Below are 16,730 nucleotides of genomic sequence, written 5' to 3' on the forward strand. Positions count from 1 at the left end.
TTGTGGGCGCCGAGGCTCATCGGTTGCAGACAAGTCATCTGGCCTCGCAGCCTTTTTCTGAAACTGGGTGATAAATGTTCAAGGGGACCCAGTAGGCAATGGATGAGGGGACACGTTGAGGTCATGATCAAGGCTGCCAGATGCCCACATTCCGGGGGATCCCTGGTCTGAAAGGATTCCCTTGGTGACCCCAAGAGCATCTTCATGTTTCGCTGTTTTGGCTGGCACTTGGAAGGATGGTTTGTGGTCCTCAGGAGGGGACAGGAAGGGGTGAGAGTAACTTGTGTGCTGTGACCCTCCTGGTATGCAGGTTCCCAGGCGACACTGGGTAAACTGCCTCTGTGCTTTCCTGTCCTGAGAATGGCGCTGGGTCAAACCACACATTCAGGACCAGCCACGGGCTCTAACCAGAGCCTCAAGACGTGTTTGGTAAATGAATGAATGAGTGAGTGAATGAATGAGCTACTTTGAGCATCTGTGTTCTCACTCGTTATCCTACCACACAAACTCTCACACAGGTTAAAGGAAAGAAACACGCTTTTCCCTTACCTTAAAAGCTAAATGCTGAACAGGTGTTCCTTGTGATTGACAATTCAGCACTTGCCTTTAAAGAAATCTCAACTTCTATCAACCCAGCAAGCATTCCCAAGAGTCTGGTGCTCCGTTCTAAGCCACATACGGGGCTGATAGAGATGAAGAGAGGCAGCGGGCTGCAGAGGAGCGACCCCCCTGGACCCCAAGGCAAGCATGGATTCTCTGAGAGGCTGAGGGGGGAATAGAGAGTAAAGAGCATGTGCCCCCCACAAGGCACTCACGAAGGCTCCAAGGAAGGCCTATGTGTCCCATAAAAGACTCTCTTACCTCCAGTCATCTAGAATCCTGTGCCTAAAAACTTACAGGAGGGCTTGGGGCCCGAGATCAGATAGAAAATGTGAGAACATCCACTTTCCCCAGAACAGGATTAATAGGAGGATTAAATGAGATAATGTCAGCAGGCACGCCTGACACACTGTTCAGTTCAGCTCAGTTGCTCATTCATGTCTGACTCTCTGAGACCCCCATGGACTGCAGCACGCCAGACCTCCCTGTCCATCACCAAATCCCGGATCGTGAACCAAAAAAAAAAAAAACTGTGACCTCATTCCACAACCAACAGCCAGTGTGGATCAGAAGATCTAAGACTTGACAATTTCAGCCTCCTGTGGTTGGGGTGGGAAATGGGTGAAATAAAAGTATGTGGTAGCCTCAAAGTCAAGGGTATTTGATCCACACCTGATAGCTCAATGCTGGACTGGAAGAAACACAAGCTGGAATCAAGATTGCCGGGAGAAATATCAATAACCTCAGATATGCCGATGACAGGAGAAGGCAATGGCACCCCACTCCAGTACTCTTGCCTGGAAAATCCCATGGATGGAGGAGCCTGGTAGGCTGCAGTCCATGGGGTCGCTAAGAGTCGGACACGACTGAGCGACTTCACTTTCACTTTTCACTTTCATGCATTGGAGAAGGAAATGGCAACCCATTCCAGTGTTCTTGCCTGGAGAATCCCAGGGACCCGGGAGCCTGATGGGCTGCCGTCTATGGGGTCGCACAGAGTTGGACACGACTGAAGTGACTTAGCAGCAGCAGCAGCAGCATGCAGATGACACCACCCTTATGGCAGAAAGTGAAGAGGAACTAAAAAGCCTCTTGAGGAAAGTGAAAGTGGAGAGTGAAAAAGTTGGCTTAAAGCTCAACATTCAGAAAACAAAGATCATGGCATCCAGTCCCATCACTTCATGGGAAATAGATGGGGAAACAGTGGAAACAGTGTCAGACTTTATTTTTCTGGGCTCCAAAATCACTACAGATGGTGACTGCGGCCATGAAATTAAAAGACGCTTACTCCTTGGAAGGAAAGTTATGACCAACCTAGATAGCATATTCAAAAGCAGAGACATTACTTTGCCAACAAAGGTCCGTTTAGTCAAGGCTATGGTTTTTCCTGTGGTCATGTATGAATGTGAGAGTTGGACCGTGAAGAAGGCTGAGCGCTGAAGAATTGATGCTTTTGAAGTGTGGTGTTGGAGAAGACTCTTGAGAGTCCCTTGGACTGCAAGGAGATCCAACCAGTCCATTCTGAAGGAGATCAGCCCTGGGATTTCTTTGGAAGGAATGATGCTAAAGCTGAAACTCCAGTACTTTGGCCACCTCATGCGAAGAGTTGACTCACTGGAAAAGACTCTGATGCTGGGAGGGATTGGGGGCAGGAGGAGAAGGGGACGACAGAAGATGAGATGGCTGGATGGCATCACTGACTCGATGGACGTGAGTCTCAGTGAACTCTGGGAGTTGGTGATGGACAGGGAGGCCTGGCGTGCTGCGATTCATGGGTTCGCAAAGAGTCGGACACGACTGAGCGACTGATCTGATCTGATCTGATCTGCCAGTATATCACTGCTAAGGACCTCATGCTTCTCTTGGCCAATCTGTAAAATGGGTATGTGAAATAAAAATATCTCCTGCCGTATCAATAAACAACAACAACAAAAGTCACAGCCATCAGTGATTTCCGGCCTCCAAAGGTGAAAAGGGCTCCCAAAATGGTGATCCAGCGGATGCTGCCACCCCCCACGGTGACTGCTGAGATGCTGGGGAAATGCCAGCAGCAAAGGCAAACAAGGAAACAGGACTGCCCCAGATGGCTGAGGCGCATGTGAAAGGAATGGAAGCAGTGAGCCCAGAGGCTTGCAGATGCCTGACCTTTGCCGTTCAGACTGCCTGCTCCCTTTGTTGCGTAGGGACCTTTAGTGCACAGCCTGACGTTGCCTCCTGCCTCCTTGGAGCAGTTTTCTCAGAACTTCTGAGATATGGTCTTTCCAGGCTAGGAATCCTACACGTGCCCACAAAATAAAATAACTCTCAACGTTCAGGTTGTGACTCTGTTTTTTAGTCAACAGGTACAACTCACTCCTTCCTTCAGCAGATAATCGGCGTGCCTCTCCGTGCCAGAACTGCACTTGGAGGGGTGCATGGGCAAAAGAGCCCCGACTCCCCACCCCCGTGGGCCTTCCATCCTGGGGACAGGGCCTTCTAACAGCCGGCAAAGTGCACGCCAGAGTTTGGCCCTTTCTTTATCTGACTGTGCTTCTTTTCTAAAAAAACATCACACCGAATGCCTGATTCTGCTTCTTGCTCTTCTCTCTCAGCGATGTGGTCTGGAGACAGAATCGCACACGTCCACAGAGACTGGAACCCCCCTCCTCTCCCTGTTTCTGTTACCTGGGGTTCCTTGGGCAGCTGCCCTGTGGTCGAGCCAGCTCCCTGTGGTGAGACAGTCACACAACGTGAACTCACCTGGGCAGAGACTTGGACTACTTTGCTCACGGCTATGTCCCCAGAGCCTGCAAGGTGACCGGCTCAGAGCAGGCGCTCAGTAAACGGTTATCAGGTGAAAGAAGGCGTTCAGGTTGTTTCTGAGTCATTTCCAGTCGTCTGATAACAAAGAGCGTTCGGTGACCACCCGCATAAGCCTCCAGGTGCACAGGACCACGCGGCACACTGGCATCGCTCTGGACTCAACTTCTTATTTGGAAATAATTATAGATGCGCAGGGGGTTGTTAGGAAATGAATAGGGAACACCCAGAAATCTTTCACCCAGCCTCTCCCAAAGTCAAGATCTTGCATAGACAGAGCACAATGTCAAAACCAAGAAATAGACATTCCACAACCCTAGAGCTTAGTTCAAACTGCACCCGCCATACAGGTGTGCTTGTGTGCATGCACGTGTAATTTTATCACAAGTGTGTGATTTTATCACAAGTTTGTAATTTTATTACAAGTGTGTGATTTTATCACAAGTGTGTCTTTGTGCACACAACAGCCCCTCCAAGACACTCAACTGTGCCATCCCCGCAAGGCCCCCTGCCCTCCCCTGCATGCCACACGCCCTCTCCCCATCCCTGACCCCTGACCACCACTAACTTGTTCTCCAACCCTAAGATTATGTTACGTCACCAAAGTTACCCAAACGGAGTCATGGAGCAAATAAGCCTGTGGGACCGGCCTTTTTCATGCCTCGAGGTTCATCTGGGTAATTGTGTCTATCAGCTATTCATCCATGATATGGTCATTCCATACTGCGTTTAACCCTTACATATATTTTCAATTCTCAGAAATACAGCAGATAATTACAGCTGGTTTGCATTGTCATACGGCAGAAACCAATGCAACATCGTAAAGCAATATTCCTCCAATTAAAAAGAATTAAGTTAAAAAAAAGGAAGAAATACAGCCGAATTGCCCCCTTAAATGCCATGGAAACCCTGACCAGCCATGGATACAACATCTATTTCCCCCACATCTTCACCAACACTGGAGGACATCAAACTCTTTAATTTCTGCCAGTCTCATGAGTGAGTGGGGGCTTCCCTGGTGGCTCAGTGGTAAAGAACCCATCTGACAATGCAGGACACATGAGTTTGTGGGTCAGGAAGATCCTCTGGAGAAGGAAATGGCAACACACTCTAGTATCCTTGCCTGGAGAATCCCACAGACCAAGAAGCCTGGTGGGCTACAGTCCATCAGGGCACAAACTGTCCAACACGGCTGAAGCGACTAATCAACAACGCAAGTGCAAACTGACCTCGCGGTATGTGGGAGCCCATACTTTCCTTATTCCACAGATAAGACTCAGAACTCTGCACGGCAAGGGCCTCCTTGGCATAGGGACGACTATAAGGAAAGACAGCCACCTAATGTGACAGCCCCAGAGGGCAACGCTGAAGCTCACCTGTGTGCACACCGAATGGAGGGGTTGGTGGTTCCAATTAAAGGCCTGCCTGGACCCCAGCCCTTTTCAGTGTGACTCTGCCATTCAAGAAGTACCATCATATTTCCCCAATCCTGGAATTGGGATGACCTCATAACTTGTTTTGGCCAACAGAAGGTTTCCCAGGTGGCAGTAGTGGTTAAAAAAAAAAACCCACCTACCAATGCAGGAGATATGAGACGTGGGTTTGAACCCTGGGTCAGGAAGATCTCCTGGAGGAGGACAGGGTAACCCATTCCAGCAATCTTGCCTGGAGAATCCCATGGACAGAGGAGCCTGGCAGGCTACAGTCCATGGGGTCACAAAAAGTCTGACACGACTGAGCAATTGAGCATGCATGCATGCACCGGAAGTGACCTTGTGCCAGTTTTGAGCCCAGGTCTCAGTGACCCTTGCATGCTTCTGTTTTCTCTCACAGCCCTGCCACTGCCTCTCCAACAGACCCACACGTGCTTCTGGAGGAGAAGACACAGCGCACAGCAGAGCTAAGCTGTCCCACAGAGACTGTCCTAGGCCAGCCCCGAGCCAGCTGACCCCCCACACCTGTGAAAGAGCCCACCACAGTCAACAGAGCTGCTTACGTGACTGACAACAGACCACAGACATGTCAGGGAATCTAGCAGGTCCAGAAGAACCATTCAGCTGAATTGTACACTCATTGCCAATAATACAAAACCAACTGCTTCAAGACATCAAGACTGGGGCAATTTGTTACCAAGCAACAGCTAACTGATACAGCAGTGTTGGAGAAATCTCCCGCCAGGCAAATCTCCCTGGGCACAGTGACAGCATCACAAGATGGATTTGAAGGAGTCTCTGGCAAATTAAGATCTATCTCTGTTCCAACATACAAAACTCCCAGACAAGTTCCCCCACTCATCCCCAAGCCCCAGGCCACCCACTCTGAGTAAGGAACTTTAACAACTTCTGTCAAAGACAGTTGCCGTCTTAACATGACAGTGGGTGGGAAACCCAAAGTGGTAAAACTGCCTCTTCCCTGGTCTCACCCGAGGAGACAGGGGTGTTTGCAGTTAAAAATACCCTTTCCCCTTTAAAACATGGAATCTGTCCAGGGTCAGCCTCCCACACACTTCCACTCAATTTCTGACTCTGGTTATAAAACCTTGTGCCAAAAATAGATTTCAAGGGGATTTCATAGACATGTTCTCAGGCATAATTGCAGTGTTCCTGCAAACTTTGGAGAAATTCAATTTCAGTCTTTGAACACACACACTCTTCAAAGCCCTGCCTCCCAGGTATTAAACATCAGGAAGAACTATGATTGATTGCTCTCTCTCTCTTCCTCTCTTTCTCTCTGGTTCTGCCACAACGCAGGCAGGTGTCAGACGCAGCTGTTCTCAACGAGCTTCTGCCTGGTCGGTTTTAGCAGGCTGCCTCTGCTCCCCTCCAAACTGTCCGGCCACCGGCTGTCCGGCCACCGGTTTGCACACCTGCTCAGGCCTGGCTGGCTGTGCACCTGCTCTGGTTCCTCTCTGCTCCTCCTTCCCACCTATGCCCTTCCCTTCCTTTGCTTTCCCCGAACAAAGGCATCCCCAACACCCCCTCACTCCATTCTGATCCTGTTTGTCATTGCAGCCTCCCCCTTCCACCTCACACAAGTGCAGAGCTTGGAACAAAGAGGAAGCTAGAATTAAGCTGGCCCACCCCCTCTTAAGTTTGCAGAGGAAGCCTGGAGAGCCAGGCTGGGTGCAGGATGCAGTCAAGGTCAAATGTGTGGGTAGTGATCAAGGCAGAGCTGGAACCCAGGACCCCCACACCAAGGGAGTCACCTCAAAATGTGATCACCCACCAGGCTCTAAAAGAACAGCAATAATGATATTAATAATTATAATAGCTCCATTTATTAAATTCTCCTTATGTGCCAGGCACTGGGTACATACTTAATTATTATTGTCATTTTATAGATGGAGAAACTGAGGGATGGAGAAACTAAGTGTCCCATCAAGGTCACAGCTATTAGCTGGGAGATCAGGGATGTGAGGTCAGCTCTGATGCCAAGGATCATGGCTCCTCAGGCCCACCCTGAATCCTGCTGCAAGCACCTCTTCCACAGGGATGTCTTGCTCCCTCATTGTACAGCCCCAAGCTCCTCGAGGCCCTCCTTGCCAGTTTACAGGCTCCCCTTTCCCATTCACTCCACAGTCTGCTGGTCTTAGGTGGGCCCTCAAAGGCCATCCCAGCCCCTTTGTAGAACGGAGCCAGTGTTTCAGAACAGATGTGCTTTCTCAGCCAAACTCCACCACTTCCTGGCCCTGTGATGTCCGACAAGCAAACTCACCCTCTGAGTCTGTTTCCCCATCTACAAATGGGACAGGATGATCCATTTCATAGAGACACAGGAAAGAGTGGATGAAATAAATACAAGTATGATGCCCAGGACACAGTAGGCTCTCAGGAATGAGTCCTCTTCAGGACCAGCTGGTGCCCTCACTGCCCCGTATCCACCACCCTCACATCCAGTCTCAGAGCACACAGGCCACCACCCACCACTGCCCTTCACAGTATCTGGTCCCTAGTGGGCCTTGTCCTACTGTTCTGGGCTCCTATGGAGGCATTTACCTTCTATGACATGTCTAGTCAGTGCCACCATCCAGGCCCCGATTCTACACATTGCTCAGGCTCTAGTGTTCTCCCCACTGCCAAATTACCACAACTTTGAGGACAAAGCCATTCCTATACTCTCTGAAATACCTAAACCACCCCCGGCCCCAGTCGATAGATCACTGGCACTGTTGGTACACAGAGATCTCAGGGTCCAATGCAATCTCCGGCAACACCTACTGATTTGTTTCATTCATTCATTCATTCAACCCATAGTTTGCTCAATATCCACAAGGTGCCAAGCCCTATGCTAGCCTGCAGAAGGCACAGGAAGGGGTAAGCCCCAAGCCCCTGTCCTCTCACAGCTCCCAGCCTAGCAGGGGAGCTGGGATTGTGAGCACACAGTTGAGCAGACCCTGGGAGCTTCCTCCCCAGTGGTCATTCCTTTCCTGGCTGGCAGAGCCCTGACTGTGTTGGGCATCTACCTCTGCCCTTAACTGATGCAGAGATAAGTCCTAGTCCTTTAAAGCCCTCAGTCACATTCCCTTGGCAGTGATTGGTTTAGACACGGCCATGTGACCCAATTCCAGCCAATGAGACAGAAGGGAAAGTTGGCTGGGGGCTTCTAGGAAAGACTTCCTCCCTGATAAAAGAAACAGAGAGCTGCCTCTGCCTTTTGTCCCCTGGGTCCTGTGGCATCTTCAGGGGATGCTCAGGACAGCAGAATCCTTTTAGAGATGATAGCAGAGGAGAAGGACAGAAAGACTGTGGGTTTTGATGGCATGGAATGAACTGCTAAATTAACTTGACTCCAGAGCTTTGGATCATGTGAGATAAGAAAGGGTCTTACTCTCTGTCAGTCGAGTCAGGGAATCCAATTCACTGAAGCCACGGAACCAGGCTCCCTGGTTCAACAGTGAATACTCAATACCAAATAACACTTTGGTGATGCCTACAGGACATCTTTCTGAGCCCTGAGCAGTTCTGCCTTACTTTGGGGGGTTGACTGGGGTGGATGAGGAGCCATGAAGAAAAACTTCATAAAGAAGTCACCTACGATCAGTCTTCCTTTCCAAGAGCTGGCTGAGATGGCGTCTGCCAAGACGGGAGGCATGAGCTAGCCAGGGTGTGTGCAGGCGAAGGGTCTGAACTCTGCAGGAGCCCACACACTGCAGATGGAGACAACAGCACCTTTGCTGCGTCCTCTCCAGGCCTCACCTTGTTCCTCTGTAAAATGGGGACAGAAACCTTCCTTGCAAGGTGGTGGGGGGGCTCTGCTGTGCACATAAAAGCACTTGTAACTGCCTGGCTCTAGTAAGTCTTAGCTGCCATCACAGTTGGCCTCTGCCTGGGGAACGGCTCACCCAAAGATGGGACTGAGGGTCTAAATCCAGCTCCCTCCATGTCCTCCCCTTCTCTCCCACTGCCTCAGCCTTCCAGACCAGCCACCGTCTCCCTTTCATCTCCCTCCTTTCGGGCCCTTTGCAGGCTTCCCTCCTGCCAGAAGTGGTTCCTCTACCTGATCATACCACGGCTCTCATCTCTTCTTTCGTCCCAAACTGTTTTGCCTGAGCCAGTTGATGTCACTTCTAGGAATATGTCCTCAGGAGGTGCCTGAACACAAGCCCAGGGGTCCACAGACAAGACATCCATCCCAATGGTGCCCCTAATGGCACAATTCAGGAACAACCTCCAGGAAGGGATCCATTAAATAAATTACAGCAGAGCCACTTATAAAAGACAAGGTAGAGAAATATTTACTACTATTTAAGATGCCCATACTCTACTACTGAGTGACATAAAGATACAAAAACAACAATAACAACAAAAATCTATCTATTTACCTATAAATCATAGAGAAACATCTGGAAGGACATTATCTGGAACAAAATGTTAATGGATGTTAGCTCTGTTTTATAGCATTGCATTTGAGTTTTACTTTGTACTTTTTGATATCATTTGTAATTCTATAATCATTATGTAACCAATCTACAATTGGGAGGGGGAGCTATTTTTATTTTTAAAAGGGAAAAAGAAATAGAGAATTATGGCCAAGATCCACCTTATTTGGACAATCCTCACCTAAAGTCATGTGCAACAGGACTGGAAAGTTTATACTAGTTTTGACGACTTGAAATCTCCACCATGACATCCCACCCCTACTTGGAAACTTCCTAGTGTGGTGAGCTCGCTACTGTGCCAGGCCAGGTCCTAATAGCTAGAAAGCTGTCTCACACTGAACAGGACTCTCACTCTCAGTCCTAATTCTGGTCTTCCGTGCCACACAGAACCAACCCAATGCTCCCCTCTCCCTCCACCACAGCCACTCATCAAGTGACGTGACTTCCTGGGGATGCCCCATTCTAGCCAGAGCACAGGCAAAGGCCCGGAGTTGCTCCAGCACACATGGCCCATTTCGAGGATGCTGCAGACTTGTCTGGCAGGACCACATGGGAAAAGCAGATGAGGCTGGGGTGAAGTTGGAACAGTTCCCATAATCTGTGCCACAAAGACTGATCTTTACCTCACAGAGCAGTGGGGCTCACCCATTTTGTATCCACAAGACCTTCAAACACTAAAATTTTAAGCATTACATGCGAAGGAATGAAAGACAAACACATCTCTAGAGCTTCCCTGGAGGACCAGACAGTAAAGAATCGGCCTGCCATGCAACAGACCTGGGTTTATCCCTGGGTCAGGAAGATCCCCAGGAAAAGGGAATGGCAAGCCACTCCAGTATTCCTTCCTGGAGAATGCCACGGACAGAGGGCTATACATCTCTAAACAAGTTGTAGTTATTTTAGCTCGTGCCCTACCTGTATCAGTCAGGACAGGACAGATTATGCTGCAGTAACAAATAAGAGCAAAGTGTCAGTGTCTTAACAGCAAAGGCTCACTTCTCACTGATTGCTGCACGTCCATCATAGTTTGACAGAGGGCTCTGCTCCGCATCATCTTCACTTGGGAATCAGACTGAGGGAGGCTCCAGCTCCATGCTGCCTCAGTTGCCGAGAGAGGAAAAGGGGACAGTGGCTAACAGCATGCTAGTTATTAAAGCTTCCGAGATGACAAATGTCACTTCTCCAATTTCACTGGCCAAAGCAAGATACATAGCTGTAACTAATGACAGAACAAGCAAAGAAGCTCCGTTTACCACCTACCTAGAAAGTAAGGGGCTAGAAATACTTCTCTAGCACTAATGACTACCTCAACTAATACAGATGAAGAGAAAAGAAGAGGGGTGGGTGAGAAAAGAGCAAAGAAAGGAGATGATATTTATGACCCAGGCTTTTTTGCTAAACACTCTACAAATCTTAATCGGACCCTCTTTATACCCTCGCCCTTCACAGCTCATCCAGTTTCCTCACACAGCATCAAAAGCATGTTTTTCTGACATCACTCACACGTCGATGGCCCAGCTGTGAGTTGTGGCTGGCAGTCGCCACTTAGGCAACGCGGCCTCGTCCTAGGACTTTGTTGTTGTTGTTGTTGGGTTGGGGACAGTGACTGTTTGCGTTTGATAAGAAATCCATTCATCCAACACATTTATTAGGCACCTACTATGTACCAGGGCCTGAAAATGCAAAGTTAAAAAAAGAAAGGCCCCACCTGTGCCACCTCTAAGAAGCATAGTGATAAAGGGGGGCTCTGGCCGCTGAGGCTATTTCCCCTTTCTGGGTACCCTCTCCTTCCCCTCAGATCATCCTCTCCCTGACACATCACTCCTCTCCAGTCTCCCAGCCCCATGAAACCAGGAACAACATCTTCATACCGGTGGGTTTTCAGCTACTAGAGCAGGCGCCATGCAGTGAGGCCAGCTCGGAATTGGAAACCCGAGGACTGGGTTTGAGACGTGGCTTCATCAGTGAGTAACCACCTTATGGGGAGAGGAAGCTGGTTTTTATGGAAGCATGTCACAGGGCTTGCTGTGAGGAAAACTGAAAGACACAAAGACATGTGAAAAGCTACCTAAGTTAAAAGATGATGAGGATGGTAACAGTAGCAACTGTGTGCTAGGCACTGTTTAAGAATCACGCATCTTAATTCCTCTCATTCTCAGGAAAGCACCCACGAGGCAGGCGCTGCTGGTATCCTGTCTCACAGATGAGGAAACGGGACTGAAGCAGCTCAATCCCCCAGGAAGCCAGGGACACGAAAGTGATGGCGTCAGGACGGTGGGGCAAGCAGGAAGGCTCAGGTGGAGATGCCTCTGTGTACGCTTGGGACTGCTCTCTCCCTCATCGGGGATTGATTTTTCTCTCTCAGCGTGGACCGAAGAGTTGTCATTTGCTCCTTCTCAAGAACGTTCGATTCTTCAGAGCTGGTATTAACCTTGGGGCAGAGAGGAGTTCATTCTCGGCCCAAATCATTCACATTCACACAGTCAGGTTCACTGCGGCTGTGCATGAGGCTGTGTCCTCCCTGAAGATACACTGGAGCCCTAACCCTGCACCTGTGAATGTGACCTTATTTGGAAACGGGGTCTTTGCAGATGTGATCAAGTTTAGATGAGGTCATTCTCAGTGAGGGTGGGCTCCATTCTAATATGACTGTTGTCCTTATAAGGACAGAGAGATGTGAAAATGAGACACGGCAGAGTAGGGGGTCAGCCATGTGAAGACACCGCAGAGACAGCAGTCACGTAGTTACAGGCTTACGAGCAGCAGAGATTGCTGGAAACCATCAAAAGCTTCCCTACAGGTTTCAGAAGGTGCGTGGCCCTGCCGGCCCCTTGATCTCAGACTGCTAGCCTCTAGAACTGTCTTGCTCGCTCACTCAGTCATCTCCGACTCTTTGTGACCCCATGGACTGTAGCCCGCCAGGCTCCTCTGTCCATGGGATTTCCCTGGCAAGAATACTGGAGTGCATTGCCATTTCTTTTTCCAGGGGATCTTCCCGACCCAGGGATCAAATCCATGTCTCCTGCACTGCCAGGCAGATTCTTTACCACCGAGCCACCAGGGAAGCCCCTACCAAACCTGAGTCACATAAAATCTACATTTTCAAACAGGGACGACATCACCCACCTCATAGGATTGTCAGGAAGACGAAAGTAGGGGAACAAGGTAAGTGGCCTCACATAGCATCTGGCACATGGCAGAGGCTCTAGAAATGTTACTTGATTTTCTCTCTCCTCATCTCTATTTTCCCCCCCTGCCCCCGCTGTCTTCCCGACCCCCACCTCCACCCCCACCCTTTCTCTCTTCCTCTCTCCCTCCCAGGATGGGCTACATAATTTGGAGGATGTAGTGCAAAGTGCCAGTATTCTTGCCTGGGGAATCCCAGGAACGGTGGTGCCTGTGGGCTGCCGTCTATGGGGTCCCACAGAGTTGGACACAACTGAAGCGACTTAGCAGCAGCAGCAGCAGCAGTGCAAAGTGAAAATGTGGGCTTCCCTGTTCAAAGTTATTAAGGATTTCAATATGTGACCACAGAGTATTGAATCAAGTTGTGGGGCCCCTCTCACCACAGAATCCTGTGTCATTACATAGGTCACACACCCAGCTGGCCCTGCTCCTTCCCCTTCCCTGCCGTCCAGCAAGCTCTCCTGCTTCCCAAATCTTCCTAGCCTGATTTTCCAAATTCAAGGCCCCAACAGTTGACCCCCTTTTCTGGTACTGTTCTCTGCTAATGGATTCAAAGTTTCAGATAGCATAGAGCTAATAATTCCACTTCCTTGGCAGGGAGAGGAAAGGAGGCCAGTCCGAATTAGTGAAAAGCCTGAGAAATAAGACTTTATTATAATTTTCTATATTACTAAAGAAATTCAATTTTATGACTTACAGATTTCTACGGTGGCAGAGGTGACATGGAGAGGAGGAGCGAGAGGAGGAAGTTCTGCTATTCTGGATGTGACTGAGCAAACAGAAAAGATTTAACTTATAACGAGCACATTCCTTATTTGCAAATGATGCTACTACACACCGTGTCCCTTAAGTAGGTTAATATTCCTCTTGCCAGCACTCACTTTGCCTGGTGAAACCTTTCTGCTGCGATAGACGCTGGTAAGATTCTTCTGCAGTGGTTCTACATAACAAGATGATTTCCCTGACCTTGCAGGCAACCCATAGTATAGACTGGGTTACAGAAAATTCCTGTCAAAGGGAAAACCAGCACAACCAATTCTCTCTCTACCACCTGCCTCCAGAATAGTCACGTCTTCAGAGCATCCTTGTAAAATGCCACAGCACACCTGCTTTGGACACAATCTTCGCTGGCTCTGCTGTTTCAGATCTAACTCTTGTCCTGTCGCAGTTAGATTCAGACCTATTTGGGGGATGGTAGCGCCAGGGATGGGGGAGCCTGGTGGGTTGCCGTCTATGGGGTCGCACAGAGTCGAACACGACTGAAGTGACTTAGCAGCAGCAGCAGCATCGCCAAACAGTTCACATACCCCACACCTCAAAGCCTCAGTTAGTTACCTGGGCCTGGAACGCCCTGCCCCCAACCGAGCAGTCCATCAAAATCCTAATTCAGGTTTCAAGCTCCAGCTTAAAGGTTCTGTCCTTCAGAAAGCTCCCTCAGACTTTTTCAGACAAAATCTGTGCCTCCGTCTGCCCCTGCGGCACATCTATTACAGCATCTGTGTTCCTAACAGTCATCTGTGAGCTTCTTTGATAGAGTGAGAGTGCCGGTGGGCCCTGGGTCTTGTCCATCTCTGGGGAGACACTGCGACTCAGCAGTTAAGTAGCAGAAGGGGTCCCAGCCCCACCACTAACCAGCTGCATGCAGATGGTAACAGCAGCTTCACAGCCCTGGGAGGATTAAATCAGATGATAACTCGAAAGGGCTTAACAGAGCCTGGCAAAAAGCAAGCTCAAAAAAAAATTAACAGTTCTCCATGAACACTGGTGTATAAATACGAGGTCACAGGATGGCCATGCAACCCGGTTTGGCTGGACAGTCCCTGTTTATGTCCGCAGTTCTGGTGTTATCATTAATAATGCCCTCTCTCATTCTCAAAATTATCTCGGCTTGGACGGCAAATCACATGGTCACCCTAGACAACTGGGATCAGGTCTGTTTTATTTACCAATGTCTCCCTGCCACACCAAACAGTGCTTAGCACATATTAGGTATTTAATAAAAATGTGTCAAATGAATGAATGTGTCTCCAGGGAGCAGGAGGCACCTAGCACCTGGCAGGAGCTTCATAACTGCAACATATGGCTGATATTTCTCAGTGCTTCCAAGCACCCCTTGACCCAGAGAAGGCATGACTCAAGGCTAGGCAAGGGAATGAATGAATGAGTTCCTCCTGCCTCGTCTCCTCTGCTGCCAATAGTGCCTCTGAGGGAAGGAATGACATCGCACAGAGGTAGAGAGAACAGTGGGTCAGATGGAGAAGGTGAGGCTGATGTTCGCCCATAAGACTGTGGAGGGAGGGGGGTGATCCTCCTGGGACTACAGCAGGGCACCCCCGTCATCATCTCCCAGCTAGGAATTAGCGACTGTTCTTGCCATGGAAGAAGCAAGAAACCACAGCCTGCAGTAGCCGGACCAGTAGGTCCAGAGGGCTCTTGAGGGTCTGGGACTCTTGCCACCACCAAACATTCCACACAAGGGTTCAGGGTTCTGGCAGGTGCTGCCCCCTAGCAGCCCACAGAGCCACAAGGGAGAACCCATCGAAATCTAGATGCCAGAGCAGACTGGAGAGGATGGGAACCGTTTCTTCCCTTCTGAGCCCGGAAAGGAAATTTCACATGTTGGTAGCCAAAAAATTTTTGGATACAGACCATGCACTAGGCAGGGTGGTAAGAACTTTAAGAACATGAACACAGCCATTGGAACAGCCCTGGGAGGTAGCTACCCCCATTTTACACATGGGGAGAGTCAGAGGGGAATTGACTTGTCAGAGGTCACACAGCTAGTAAGAGACAGAGCCCAAATCCCCCAGGAGTAGGAACCAAACAGGAGTACTCTCCTTCCCTCTCAACCCATTTGGAAAAAAAAAAAGCCCAGTTCTTGCTCCTTTCACAGGTTGGCTGTGTGACCTTGAGGTTGGATCGCCCTCTCTGGGGCTCACCTCCCATCATTAAGAATAACGTTCTAGGATGCTAAGACACACACCCGATGGCCAGGACAGAGTCTCCTCCCGAGACCACAGGGCTTCAGGATGACCAGGCCCTGGGTGAGTCCAGGTGTGTGGAAACATATTGATCCACTTTGGGGCCCTAGGTGGGGTACCTGCCTAAATCCTCTTTCTCAAGGACCCTTTGACGCTAGACTGAAAAACCAAGCTGCAGATCTGAGAGCCTGACGAGAGTGTGGGGCTTTGGAGCCCTTGTGGCACCAGGTGGGGGACTTCTGGAGCTTGGGCAAGGGCTGCGGGCAGAGCGAGGGGCGCCAGGGAAGAGCAAGGCCGGAGGTGCAGAGAGCACCTGGCAGAGGGTCCCGCGGCGCTTAGGCTCTTGGAAGCTCCGAAAGCGCCTTTGCGGAGGAGAGAAGCCCCCAGCCCCGGGTCAACGTCCACAGCTGCGCTCCTGTCCCTAGCCTGCAGATACCCGGACCTGGAGAAAGGGGGGACCCCGCAATACTGGGGAGAAGCCAAGCAGAGAAGTCAGAGACAGCTGGGAAGGAAGAAATCGGGGGGTTCTAACGCCTTGGACGACCCCGGCCCCAGTTCCGGGGCTGTTCGGATCCCCGGAAAGTTTGCGCGCGGCAGGCGGACGGCGCGCCCCCTCCCCGCGCCTGCAGGCGCCGGGTCCGCAGGCGCCCACCCCGGCCAGCCCCGCCCGCGCCGGCTGCCCGCTCAAGGTCACCGCTGACAAGGCGCCTGCCTCCGCGGGGCGAATGGACCCGGGACGCGCTCCGGCTCGGGCTCTGGCCGGGCAGCGGTTCCCGGGGACGAGCGCCCGAGGAAGGGAAGCCAGCCGGCAGGAAGAGAGAGACCGAAGGAGAGGGGAGGAGGCCCAGAGCCCCGGGCCCGGCCGCCCCTGCCTCACCTGCGCCGGCTCCGCGAGCGAGATGCTGCCGCTGCCGCTGCCGCTGGTGCGCGCCCGGCCCGGCCCGGCCCCGCTGCGGCTGCGGCTCCTCTGCCGCCGCTGCCCCGCGCTCGCCTCGCCCCGCCGCCCCGCCGCCGCCCGCCCGCCTCCCTCCCGCCGCCGCCGCCGCCTCTGCCGCCGCTGCACTGCGCTCTGCCCGCCTCCCTCCCTCTCTCCCTCCCCTCCCGCTCCCTCCTCCCCCACGCGCTCCCCCTCGGCCCTCCCCAAACTCCGCACGGAGAGCGCCCTGCGGGACCCGGAGCTCGCGGTCCAGCCCGCGCCCCACCGCGCGCGCTGGAGGGCCCAGGGAGCGGGTGTCCGGCCTCTCCCCGGGCTTGGTCTTCAGGTACTTCTATCAGCACCAGCTCGT

At 51.1% G+C, this 16,730-nt stretch overlaps 1 protein-coding gene across 10 annotated transcripts in view; it reads right to left on the reverse strand.

Annotated features, from left to right (window-relative positions):
• ATP2B2 (ATPase plasma membrane Ca2+ transporting 2) overlaps positions 1-16,408 on the reverse strand; it is a 381,296-nt gene extending 364,888 nt beyond the window's left edge. For 7 of the 10 annotated variants that reach the window (XM_059879841.1, XM_024982980.2, XM_059879840.1 and 4 more), the window contains exon 1: positions 16,322-16,407. The gene's annotated coding sequence lies outside the window, so the exon portion shown is untranslated. Of the gene's footprint in view, positions 1-16,321 lie in introns of all 10 variants that reach the window. The other 3 variants (XM_024982981.2, XM_024982982.2, XM_059879838.1) reach the window with 2 other exon arrangements.
• Between the last annotated feature and the right edge of the window lie 322 nt (positions 16,409-16,730).

Source organism: Bos taurus, chromosome 22 (assembly GCF_002263795.3).
Source record: "Bos taurus isolate L1 Dominette 01449 registration number 42190680 breed Hereford chromosome 22, ARS-UCD2.0, whole genome shotgun sequence".
In the NCBI taxonomy this organism is placed as follows: domain Eukaryota; kingdom Metazoa; phylum Chordata; class Mammalia; order Artiodactyla; family Bovidae; genus Bos; species Bos taurus.